At 36.7% G+C, this 13,977-nt stretch overlaps 1 protein-coding gene across 2 annotated transcripts in view; it reads left to right on the forward strand.

Moving 5' to 3' along the window:
* Window positions 1-13,530, forward strand: part of LOC113228744 (sterol regulatory element-binding protein cleavage-activating protein) — a 35,799-nt gene extending 22,269 nt beyond the window's left edge. Inside the window, exon 23 of one of the 2 annotated variants that reach the window (XR_003310343.1) lies at window positions 13,415-13,530. The gene's annotated coding sequence lies outside the window, so the exon portion shown is untranslated. Of the gene's footprint in view, window positions 1-1,430; window positions 1,988-13,414 lie in introns of those variants that run through there. The other variant, XR_003310345.1, reaches the window with a different exon arrangement.
* The last annotated feature ends 447 nt before the right edge of the window (window positions 13,531-13,977 follow it).

Raw genomic sequence — 13,977 nt, forward strand, 5'->3', positions numbered from 1 at the left:
ACGAAAATTATTATGACCTTAGCAATATTATAAAAATATTCTATAACTCTTTTGTTATAACGTTTAGTAACATTTCGTTTTTTTTTTCAGTATTGTAGTATCTATTATTAGTAGTATCTGTAAATAGATGCTGAGCAAATAATTACATACATCGCCGGATATGTAAGAATTAACAGTGCTGTCTTTACAAAAACCTGGAGTTGGTCATACGTATGAGTTCGTTGCTTTCAAGGACGGTGGTGGTTTAGTTTATCCCGCCTAAGATGCTATCCAAATATGCAGAGTAGCAGAGTTAGAAATCCGAGATATAATAAACATATCACAAAAGTTTCACGCGAGGCCGTCATTAAGTAAACCTCTTCTGATTAATAAGATTTTACCATATTTTGTCAGCACGTAACATTTTCATTTGTCTTCATCAATTTGATCAATTACCAACAGAAAACCATCTAGTAAAATTAATTAAGGCAGTCGCAAGTTCATATATTGACGTGCGTTTTCATTATTTCAGTTAATCTATAAGACCTTCTACTACAAAAAGATGTTATATAATAAGCTCATTCTATTCGAAGGACAATAGTTTTAATATTTGAAGTCGATTAAAAATTAAAGTCTTAATTTTTTTTAAGTAATCATCAACATTTTTTTAAAACATGTAAAATAAAGAACTTAGCTATCTTATTCTAGTATTTTTTTACTATATTAATATTACGACTACTTGTAATCAAATACTTGAACAAAAATTATTCTATTTAGAATCAATTAATTGAATGGAATACGTGTATATTCCATTCAATTACTCGATTTAGAGCGAGCGGAAGGAGGTTTCCATCACTAAATAGTTCTTGTGACGTCGTAGTGGGTACAAAAAATGTGGCACGCTTAGTTTTCATATAAACTGCTGTACTTGCGGCGTCTATCTAGATATATGTCTGTGTTTTCTACAGAATATACTTCGGTGAGTGTGCCCATGAGCTTCAGCAGCTCATTCCGCCTGCTCCATTTTACTATCGGACATCCTGACGTACAGCGGGATATCGTCTCTACTTGGTCGATATTACCGCCAGGCGTACAAAGCGCTTTTCGTCATCTTTTAGTATGCGCACAGTTCAGGAATGGAATTCCTAGCCTACGATTGTTTCCGAGCACATACAACCCGAGTATCTTAAGGTGCGACTGAATAGGCATCCTCTGGGCTAGCTCGTTCCATCGTAGGCTCTATCTTTACTCCAGGACTAAGTAGTAGTCAATAGCAAGTCTATTGACTTTAAAAAAATGTCCGCGTCTTTATAATGATAAGCACGGCCTTTCATAGGCACGGTACAAGTTAGGAATGCGACGAACCACGAGCGAGTCTAGTTCGAGAGGGTCGAGTTGCATGTAGGACTAGTGGCAAGTTATGAATGGGATGACCTTTTTTTTATACACAGGAAAATGCGTTACGCATACTCCGCCGCGGACGATGACATGGCGGGGTTATGTGGGACTCTTCTCCGGCGATACAAGCTCGCCCGATGGATCCTCGCAGGCCTACCCACTAAAAACCTGTGTATACACCCTCACTCACCGGTACCGGCTTGTGGAAGCCCGTTAAGACTCTCCACTCACCCCGGTATGAATGGGATGACCTGCTAATGACCCTTAAGTGATTGTGTAGCGCCTGCATTAAAGCGCATTAAGTATTTAAAAAAAATAAATGTTATCTCCGCAACGCTAATCTCTTGAGCGAACGCGTACAACATTTAAAATCTGTATGTATACATTAGGCTTATGGGCAGGGCGCCGGTGGCACGACGACGACGACGGTGCAAAATAGCTAGTAGCAAGCGTAAAATTTAACACGCAACGTTAAGAAAGTTAAAGAATTTGTGTCTTTTTGGACTGAAAAATTAATGAAATCGGCTCTCAGGTCGACCCGAAGTTGACATTGACACTTTGGTTTCTTAAATTATTTTTGTACATTGTTATGACATTAGTTAAATAAAAGTCAATTATTATTATATTTTATGTAAAGGGTTTTTCAACAAGAACTTTGTTTTGTAAATCAAAATAAAACAATAAATTTAGATGACAATGATTCAAATTTTTATTATATTAAAAAAAACTAAGGTTTGGCAATTATGAATGAAAACTGATATCTGATAAATGTCCACCACGACCACGGTTACAGGTGTCGACTCTTTCATCAAAGTTTTTAACCACTTTTGACAATATAGTGGGTCTATTTCGTTAATCACTTCTTGAGTTTTAAAGCTACAATCGATTCGATTGGCTCCGTATAGACTCTGTCTTTGACATAATCCCATAAAAAATAATCCAGCTGTGTTAACTCTCATAATCGAACTGGCCACTTACCGGCCGAATTTCCTGAAATTATGCGATCGGGAAATTTGGTTTGCAATAAATTAATTGTTTCGGTGGCTGTGTGACTTGTGCCGTTGGCATAGGGACGGTATTTTTTTTTCTATAATTCGGCTGGAAATGCGGTTACGGTCAATAGATTACGCTATCGAGAGATGTTAACAACTCAATTTTGGCCTATTATTGTTGATATGAATATCACTAACATGTGGTTTCAACAAGACGGTGCCACAAGTCACACAGCCACCGAAACAACGACTTTATTGCAAACCAAATTTTTTTTTATTGCAGCGTTAAAACTCAAAATTCGTGAAGTGATTAACGAAATAGACTCACCATTTTGTCAAAAAGTGGTTCAAAACTTTGATGAAAGAATCGACATCTGTAACTGTAGTCGTGGTGGACATTTATCAGATAACATTTTTCATTCAGAATTACCAAACCTTACTTTTTTAATATAATAAAAATTTGAATCATTGCCATCTAAATTTATTGTTTTATTTTGATTTCCAAAATAAAGTTCTTGTTGAAAAACCCTTTACTTTGTTGAAATAAATACCAAACCGTAATTTTAAGAGCTAAAAACCGAGAAATTTAGTTGTATAATGTACATTAGTATAGAAATTTAAAATCTCCAAAATGTTTTGAGATTTTCCTTCACGTACAAAATAGTTGATTAATAATTTATGACAATATAATTTAATGCCTACAAAGATATAAAATACTAACAACATACTTTAAAGCTTAATACTAAGACTAGGCCAGCGTAAATTTTGATGCCCGCACTTGTATTTCGTACTATGTTCATTTATTTTTAAAATATCATGTCATGAAAAGAAAAGTTGTTTATTTGGACCCGGATTTCGAATTTCAACTTCGAAGTATGCATATATGTAGCCGATGCCATCCCATGTGGCATCCCACATTTGTGCCTAGCCCACATTGCATGAAGTAAGAATCATACCGTCTGGATGCTTGTCATTAGCTCATGAAATACAACTGGGTTTGAACACAATAGTCACGGTATGGCTAAAGGCACAATGCCACGATATAAAAAATGTTAGTAAGTAATAATCAAAAAAATCGTTGAAAGACCAAGTACAAAGACACGACGCAAGCACATAAAAAAATTCGTGAGGTCCTTTGGTTCGTTCCGTGGCTTAGTTGGTATAGCGTCTGGCACGGTATTCAAGAAGACGTCGGTTCGAATCCGACCGGATCGAAGGAATTTTTTCTGAGTGTTCGATCTTTGTATTAATAATTATAACAAACTAGTGGAGTAATTTCACAAAAAATAATTGAATATCAATTCAATAAAAATTTCATTAAAATTATTTCTATCTAAAATACTTCCTCCAAATGTGTTATTACTAAGAATATCTTTGTTACTCCTATCCCATCTCCAGTATCAATGTAACTCGTCCAAACATTGTTTAGATGTATCGAATACATGAATAGAGCATTATTTTGTATTACAACTGTCGTTCAGAGGCAAAATGTTATTATCCCCTTTTACAGAAATATACGTCTTAGGTCACATTTGATTCAGTATAAGTAACTACATTAGTAAGTTATAATTTTTTTTTTAATAGAGCCTTGTTTATATAACAAAAATAGAATAGTTTTGTACGAGTAAAGTAATGACTTATAATTAATTAAGTGGATGTGTTCATTTTTCTACAAATCTATGATGAATATCAAAAAAATAATAACATTTAAAAAATAACCTTACAAAATCATTGACGTATTTCAGTGGTAAGTCGTATGAAAATGTTTTCGCCTTTTGTATGGCGAATGTGACCTCACAATTCTCTTAAGGGCGAACGCAATATTTTGTAATTATCTACTACTAATTTTATTATTTACAAATCATTGTATGTACATATGTTTGAAAACAATTTTATTTTAGATTTGATATTGAATTCAGTAGTCAGATAGTTTGTCTCAAGTTGACAAAAAAGTGACCTGTATCCGTAATATTATATATTATGTATTTTTAATACTGATACTAAGTAAAACAATGTTGTATGTATAAGTACTCCTGTATAATAGCAAAATTTTCATAATTTTATTTTCCTCTTGAGACTATTGTACAACTGTAGCAGGTAGTAAGTAACATGTGTACAAAAGTTGTACTTACAAAAAAACTTGTAGCTTATCTTGAGTCTTAAGCTCTTTTTATTCGAAAATCAATGGTTGGTTGTGTGTTTTGGTAAGACTTTTGTGTATGTATTAGTATGTACCTTAATCTGTATGATTGTTAATAATCGATCACTTATTATCTTTTTATAGTGATCATTGGTTTTATCTCTTTAATTTTAGTTGCAATACAATTTACCTAATTTTTCCGAGTACATGGATAGTCTTTATCAAATAATAATGTTAGGAACAACGATGACTATGACATAATCTAGTCATCTACATCACAACATAGTTTTTATTATTTTGTTCTATTTCAATCATATTCCTAACAATTATAATTACTTGAAATACTGTTTTACGCGTGCCTTTGTACCTATTCCAAATCAACTCATATACACGAAATATTTATTAAAAAGAATAGACCCTCAGGCCAAGTTTCCCTTTAAACTGAGATTGAGTACAGTTACGATTCGTCTGATTTTTGCGGGTAGACAAATAAACGTAGATTAATATTAGGTCCTTACCTATGAAATTGCCGATTTCAAAAACTGGGAAATTTAAAGTTCGATATCTATCATTTTACTTAGAATTTCAAATTCAAATTATAGTTATAATATAGCTGTTAGCGACGCGCTCATACTTTGTATTTTTGAAATGTTAATATAGGTAATTTTATTAGAGAACCGCCATTTTGTGATTTCGGTGTTGCGTTAGTTGGCTACCGTCCGTGCTTAACGTGAGACATATATCGTGAATTGTAACCTTTTCATAAAAAGTTATTAAAACTGTTTTAAAGTTATTTTGGTGCGTGTCATTTTAACCATCGCGGGCTCCCACAGTGTACAAAGTGGTCTCCCGAGTACCATGCGCCGGCGTCGTTAATTGTTAATACGCGCAGTCAGTTAAAGTGAAACGATATGAACAGCCAACTCCAACACGAGCAAGCATTTTTGAAGCTTCCTCGTGGATGTCAGGAGGACAAAAGACCGATTTTACCAAATTTAAGCCAAATGCGAACAGTGGAGATTATGGGCCACACGGCCCAACCGCCCCAACAGCCCGCGTTTGTTGCAAATACAAAATCTACTACGTCATCCGCGTTGACTAGAAGAAAGCAGCTCGAGTTGGAGGCAGCACGCAAAAAGGCCAGAATTCGAGTGGAGTTACTCGATAAGCCATTGGAGGCGAACCTAGCGGAACTCGACGAAGAAAAATGCAGTTCACACTTAGAAAAGCACACTTGAAGAAGTGGTTAGATCGCAGTCAGGCAGAGCTGAAACAGGCACAGTCAGCCCCCAATCACGGTATAACAAAGGGGGAAATGTGTCCGTCGGCGGTTACTAACGCTGCAACATCAGATGGTAGAGGTGGGTAATAAATAACGTGACAATGAAAAAATCACAGTGTTAAGCCGTCAAATAATATCACCGTGACTTTTTACGATGGAACGACGTTCCAAAATCACATAGGTTGTTCCTCCGTTCCACTAACAGTATCCGTCACTCGCATACATACGCATTCGACGTATTTTACAAACAGACACTAGCGGCTGTGCTACTGGTTCACTTTTTTTTAAAATTCTAATTATGAACCTAGAAATAATTAAATCATTGTAAATACCGTGTAAGTATTGTAAATACAAATAAATAACGCACACACTCAAAGGTCCGCTCTAGGGAAACCACAAATTACACCCAACTCACGAGATAAATAAATAAAGGCCATACAAACATTTCTCCCGGCCCGGGAATCGAACCTGGGCCCTCTGCGTAGCATCCATCATGGTAACCGTTCAGCCACGGAGGCAGTTGCTAAGATAATATATAAGAAGTGCTAAATAAGATAATGGTGCAAAATTGATCCAAAATAATAAAGATGCCGCATGGTATTATTAACGAAAATACGACAAGCCTGTAAAACTGCGAAGGTTATTGCGGATCAGTCTTTCAAATGAAGTTAAACGTTACAGTACTAATCACTAGAAAGTAGCCGCTTGCCAAAACCATATATCGTGATGTAAGTGTCAGGCGTGACAAAATCACTATGATTTTTTGTAACTGGAACGATAGTCACGGTGATAGAAATATAACGCTATTCCCCATGTCTCAAACGCAAATTGTAGTGTAGAGAAGCTGCTTGTGAGTGTATAGTGAACCTGTACCGGCATTGTTCATTACATCTTCTTGAGATCTGGCAAAACAATTACTGCAGAGGTGTACTGTGAAGAATTTACAAGTGATGATGGACAAGCTGGCAGTCAAACTACCGAGACTTGGCAATTACTCTAGTGACTCCTTCTCCACGACAATGCTCACCCACACACCGCACATCGAGCCTTCTCAAAACTACAGGAGTTACGACTGAAAACTCTCCGTTAACCACCATACCCATCAGACCGTGTTTCACTGAATTTGAGTTTTTTTTTTTTTGGATTTTGGATAACTTTACAAGGAAAAAATTTCAAACCCGATGAGGCTGTGAAAAATGCCTTTCAACTGTTCATCGATTTCCATCCCCAGGATTTCTATAGCAGAGGCATCAATGAACTTAAAATGGCAAAAGTGCATCGACTGTAATGGTGTCAATACTTGAATTAATTAAATAAATATTTTTCGTTAACATTTTTTTCAATTTCTCTCTAAATAAAAAGCATTTTCATAGGTAAGGACCTAATATTATTACATATATATTTATGTGATGTAAAGACAGCATGATATTTATTTAAAGTATTTAGCTGCACCTATCAATTGACATACTGCCAAAATTAAGAAGTGCGCTCCATTGCTGACCAAACGAAAATTGGTACATTTGAGACGTAGCCAGATCTAAGGGGTTAGTTTCCCTTCTGCGTATCAAATTCGGTGTGCGCCGCATGCCTATCTTCTATCTCCCCGTTAAATGAAAAGTTTCACAAATTGAGAAACGCTAACCTAACCTGACCAGCTGATGTATATCTTTTACACTTCTCAAACATTCGAGGTTTCCAATGTCGCATCTGTTCCCTTGGTAGTGTACAGACGCCACGACAATTACCTTTTTTACAACAAGGACAATTACCTTGGGTGGTGCTTCTAAACTAATCGTAGTGGTCTGAAAAACAATGACTTGCATATTATGTAAATCCAACAGGTAATGTATTAAGTTCTGCACAGACAGAGAACCCTACCTACCTACTACCAGTCAATTTGTTACATGAAAGACCAATTTCTTTTACTACTGAAAAGGTAACAAATACTAAAATACATAATAAAACAATTATGATTTAATCAAACAAGATCTCACTTCAAACTTATACTTGTGTACTCCAATGGTTGTTCGTTGCTTCTGCCAAAAGTTGTCAGATTTAACTACTAGTGTTTTTTTTAATATTAGTTTTCAGTCTGTACATGGTTCTAAAGACTGAAAACTGCTCTTGCTCGCAGATACTACTGGGCCCGTAAAGTACTTAAAATGATTGTAACACCTATCCTTCGTATGGAGAGCAGTAAAATTATTGAGTATTGAGACCCAAATCCGATGTCCTTCTGGCATTACCAAGTTTACACCCTGGAGCACAAATTTAAGCAGCACACTGGCGCTTGCTCTTACACCCGTGATGGCATCTGTTGCAACCGTCTCTGTGACTTCCGAGACCCCGATCTCTCCGTAATGTGGGTTCTGGTAGACATTGACCTCGAACAAATTCTCCACGCCAATATATCGATCGAGCAATGGAAACCCCTAACCAAGTGATTCACTGTGCCTGCTGCTCGGTGAAAGCAGTCAACAGTATTTTTAGCGAACTCTGGAGTTCACCAGCAGCAATGGTTGCTCAAATACCAAAAAACTGAACATGCTGGAACAGAGGCGCGAGCTTGTGTTCTATCGGTAGATCTCTCTCAGCTGATGAATTGTGTTACCCGGATGCCCGACGTTAGCGATCACATAGCCCATTGCTTGGACCTTCTGCTAATAACACATCTAGACCGATATATCTATCGGTGTAAATGTGCCAAGTATCGGTTTCGCCCCCTAAGGACTACCAATCACTCTGACAACGTACTGCGCATCTTCCGTTTCTAATGCCATTTGTCGAGTTATAGAATACTTTATTTCCTACTCCGACGTCTCCATCAACTACAAAGCCTTAAATTTATCGTTGCATATGGGTAGGCGATTTCCTGAGCAACCAGTCTATCCGTATAGTTCTAGATGACTACTCGTCTGCTCTTCACAGTATTAGTGCCGGTGTACCTATCCTCTCCACTACTCTGTTGCTTCACATTAATGGCCTGTTGCTACTGCTCAGTATCTTTGGGTATGCGGACGACAGCACAGTAGTGGATAGCTATATTTGTGAGATACCCGTGCCGACAACGAAACGATCTAGGCAACGGTCACATCAAAACACAGCCAAAGAGTGTCTCTTTTCTAGAGGTATATTCGTGCCGACTGGGCCCTATTTCACTTACCAGTCTAGTATTACTAATCCATGGACTATTATTTTATACTATTCTACTAGTGTGCCTTTCATGAATCTACGATGGTAAATTATTATTATTATTAGTTATTATTATTATTATTAGTCACTTGTTGCAGGCTAATAGTTACTAGTCCATAATTACCATTGTAAACTATGTTCTGTTTCATGAAAACACTACTGGTCCAATATACTCATATATTACATACGTACTTCTACCATTCGAAGGCGTATTGTAATCTTGTACAAAAATTTGATCAGTGACGTCACTTAGAAAATGATGTCGTCATGTCCGGAAAATAAGGAAGTAACTAATAGTGCGACGTTGTCGAGATGTCTACCTCGAAATTCACATGAAAAGGTACAAACTACTTATCAATTTAACGAAAGATTTCGTTTGACAAGCGAGAAACTGGAAGCTCTCTTGCCTGCGATCGGACCTGAAATACAGCGAATAACCGCCAATCATTAGCCAAAATAATTATACAAGTCGCATTGCATTGGATGGGTCCTGGAGTACAGTACCATGCAGTAGCCGATATGCTTGGGGTTTCTAAAGCTAGCGTATGTCGTGCTGTTCACGACGCAGTGAATGCCAGCTAGTCACACCAAATTCCAGGTCTCAAATTAGGGAATTTCCTGTACCATGAATACAAGAATAACGATAACTCTGAAGGCAATACCCGGAATACCCAGAGCAGAACCAATTTAGAAATGTTCGTTTCTTAAATACGGAAATCGAACCCGGAATCTCATTAAGCGCCCATAATACTAACCTCTGTGCGTGCCGCCGAAGAGCATAAGCACACCTCGTAATCTGAACCCGACCACTCGCCACAGGCCGAGCCCGACCCCATCGTAGGTGTGGTACAGGGCTCGTTATTTATAAGTGTAAGTAAACCATACTGGTCCTTGGTCAGAAATATTAATTTACTTTAACGGAGTAGTTATTGAGTATATAAACTGTAGTTAATTATTATAACATACAATGTTCTCTACAACATTTCGATTCGCAAAACTTCATTATGTCGAAAACTATAAAGTTTCGATCTTTTTCCCGCCTTAAGATTGGTCAGACTTAATGAGTACAGAGATGACTTGAAATATTTGTAATTATAACCTAAGTCTGTATGGCACTCGAAACGACAATTTTAAGATTTGTTTTATTTCCGTATATTATTATATTGTTATTATATTTACTTATTTTAACATATTTTTTTTACATAATATATTTTATATACACGTAATTTTTTACATATGTACTTATATAATTATTTACTTATTTGAATTGGTTAATTGTTTTGGCCAATTTTTTAACTGCTGACGTATAAAGGTATGGAATTAAGTTGTACTAGTACGCTACCAATTAAAACTAGTATTTATTAGCAGTCTATGGGTCGTATTATAGCACTCTACTCAATACTCAAGTCAGGACTTGAGTATTGCAGTGAGCACTGAAAATCATACTCAAGCCCTTGCCATTAGGGTTGTATTTCGAGTGCTTGAAATCATACTCAAGTTTGCTCAAATCCTGACTTGGGCATTGAGTAGAGTTCTAGAATACGACCCTATGACTACTAGCTACAAGTGTAGTATTTTTATTTGTGAAACGAAATTTACTAGTACTTGTAATATTAGTACTGGTAACTAGTAGCTAGAAAACTAGTAAAATTGTAGGTTCGTGAAACAGGCCCCAGGACCACCTTTCTCTTGGATTGTGTTATCATCGAACCTCAACTTTGGTCACTACAAACGAGCGCCTTGCAACAACTCTTGCCAAAAATTGAGTATCCTTTTCAAGATATTACTTCTGTCATCTCTTGAATGGTTCTGACCAGTTGGCTGCCTTGGACTCGGTAGAGCGAAAAGCAAAGTAATTTGTAACGACTTTCATGCGGAGGCAAAGTTTCTAAATCTCAATCAACGCAAATTGGTTTCCAACCTTGTCGATTTTCTATCGAATGCATTTCGGAGAATGTACGCAGGAACTTCGCAATTTAGTTCCGCGGCTAAGAAGTCTTATTTTCTGCGTCTGTGTTTTCCGAAAGCTACAATTTGAGGCTACTCCAGGCTAAAGTGAATAGGCATTTACTAGACGAAACGTGTAACATCGTCGCTCAACATCCGGTGAGATTGTGACCAAACTTTCGTCTATTCAACATGAAAACGTCTCCTAGGCCAGATTAAATGTCAATACCGCTTTATGTAATTTTGACGCTTTTTGCCAAGTTAATAGCAACATTAGGTCTAATTTATTATTTTTTAACATTTAACACGTTCCCTGTGCATGCATCATATGTGATGCATTTCGAGGTCCAAACGACACGTGAGTGCACCACATATGAGACACGACCCTTTGTAAATTTAAAAGTTTTTCAAAATTTGCACGTGTAGCTAGATCATCTTTATTTGCTTGCACGTATGGACCACAAAAATTGTGACAATAAGCAAGTGGTACCGGATGACTTTTTAACCAATGTTGCCAGATTATTACTATCAAAATAAATCACGAAAAATATTTATTATTTTTTTATTACAAGTTAGAAAGATCTAATTATTGACTTGCGTATACGGCACGTGATAATAAAAACTAAACAATAATCAAATAAACAATGTCATAAAACCCAAGAAACAAAAATTGTCTAGTAAGCACAACTAAAATCATTATTTAATGGCTAGCATTGTAGCAATGAAGGCACAATGCTTTTTTACACATCAAACATTCGGTGTCCGTTTGCTTTGCCTTTCTACGAGCTTCTGTAGGTGTGTTGCCTTGTTCAGTCATAATTTTGTAGCAACCAACACAACGCTTTCTGGAAATTTTGGTAGCACATCGGCGTGGGATTTTGGTCAATTCATGGCGGGAATAGTTAGATGTCATTGATGGCCCAGCTAACGGCTCAGCATCTTGAATTTCCAGGAGATGACTGATAATTATTTCATGACCTGTCAACAGTGTCATTTTATTATTTCGATGGAGGTCCTTGTAGATCAAAATTGCATTTACAACAGCTACCGACATCAGATCACCCGCAATTTTTTTATACCAACAACAAGTTTTGCGAACGGGCGAATTGTAACTTGCGAGCTGATCAGCTATATCAATGCCCTTCTTGCCGCGATTGTAATCTAATACAATTTTAGGTTTCATGATTGGCCTGAAACCAGTGGACATTGCCATTTGATGATCATGACATGTTGATAAAACCAAAACTTTGTCAAACACTTAGATAACTATATAACTCGTAACACTTTATAATAAACTTTCACTAACTTTTTCTATCTTTTCACGGTATAGACTACAGATATTTAACTAAAACATCTGTCAAAATGACTCTAAACGTGCATGAATTATATGTGATGCATTAAGTAAACAACTAGTACGTGCATGCACCATATATGTGGCATCAAGTAAAGAGCTCATACGTGCGTGTATCATATATGGGGCACTCGGGAAAAATTAGATAATGGAAAGGGAGTTTATGAAAATGAATTTTCTATCCATAAATGCATTAATATATACCAATTCCGACGTGTTTGCAAAAAAAAAAATGCACGTGAGGGGTCAATTTTTGATTTCTAGTTCCACAGGGAACGTGTTAAAATAGATATAAGCGTTTGTATGATTGCATGTACGACTTTAACCCTACGTTTTGGGTATATTTATGGTTTTATTTAGTTGTGACGTGAATAAAAATAAGGCTATTACGTATAGTAATTGGTTTATCATATCGCACCCCTCAATGAAGAATGGCATAAGTGGGAGTTACGTCAAAAACGTTTATTGCTCCATTAGATACAGAAAATTATAACTCACGTCCTCTCCAACTCTTGTAACCCTATCGACTAATATTATGGATAGAGTTACAAGAATTGGAGAGGACGTGGGTTACGTGTGGCGCGCTATAAGTTTCCGGAATTAATTAGAAAAAATACTATAAGTGGTCAGAAATTAATTTATTGTTTCTCAAAATATTCTCCGTTAGCGTTAATGCACTTTCTCATACGAATGATCCAATTTTGAAAACATTTATGCCACTCCTCCGTGACAATCTCTGAAACATATTTTTCATACTCTTCGACAGCCTCTCCAGGTGATGAAAATCATTGACCGCGTAACTGGTTCTTAATTTTTGGAAATAAATAAAAGTCACAAGGTGCCAGGTCGGGACTGTACGCGTGATGGCTCATAAGGTCAACGTTGTTCACCTTCAAAAATTCATTTGTCTGTCTGGCCGTGTGAAAACTGGCATCATGGTGCAAGATGATACGGCGTTTACGGTTATTTTTACGGAGTTTGCCAATAACTTCCGGCAAACAAATGGTCGTGTACCAATCACTACTCATGGTACAACGATTCTCCAAAGCAACATACCCGAATCTCGTGGTATGTCACATGCCTGTCTGTTTTGATCATACGACGCACAGCATCAATGTTTTTGTTGTTCACAGCAGTGGACGGGCGATCATCATGAAATTTATCACTGAAATTCACATGACCGCGTTTGAATTCTGCAAACCAGCTGTAAATAGTCGTCTTGCATGGTGCTTCATCGCCAAAAGCAGTTTGAAGCCGAGCGAAGCTCCGCTGAGCTGTTGAATTACACTTATAGTCGTAGAAAATCATACTACGAAAATTTTCACGAGTTAAATCCATGGTGATGTAGACAACCAATTTCTAAAATGACGCCACAACATAAGAACAAGTGACAGTCAGACGAAACAAACTGTATTCAACAGTCAAAGAGTTCCATTTTCAAATGTTGTAATTACTTTTTAAATATTGTTAATGTAAGTGGCCAGGTCCGGAAACTTATAGTGCGCCCTATGTATTTTTCTGTATATAATGGAGCAATAAATATGTTTGACGTGACTCCTCTTATGCCGTTCTTCCATAAGGGGTGCGATATGTAAAGAATATTTGCAATGCTAATAAGAGTATATTATACATTGACTTACAAATAAATGGACGACGGGTCTAATACACAAACAACAAAAAAAATGTCCCAAGTCAA

The sequence above is a fragment of the Hyposmocoma kahamanoa genome, unplaced genomic scaffold (assembly GCF_003589595.1).
Source record: "Hyposmocoma kahamanoa isolate Upper Pololo Valley unplaced genomic scaffold, ASM358959v1 100021, whole genome shotgun sequence".
Lineage (NCBI taxonomy): Eukaryota > Metazoa > Arthropoda > Insecta > Lepidoptera > Cosmopterigidae > Hyposmocoma > Hyposmocoma kahamanoa.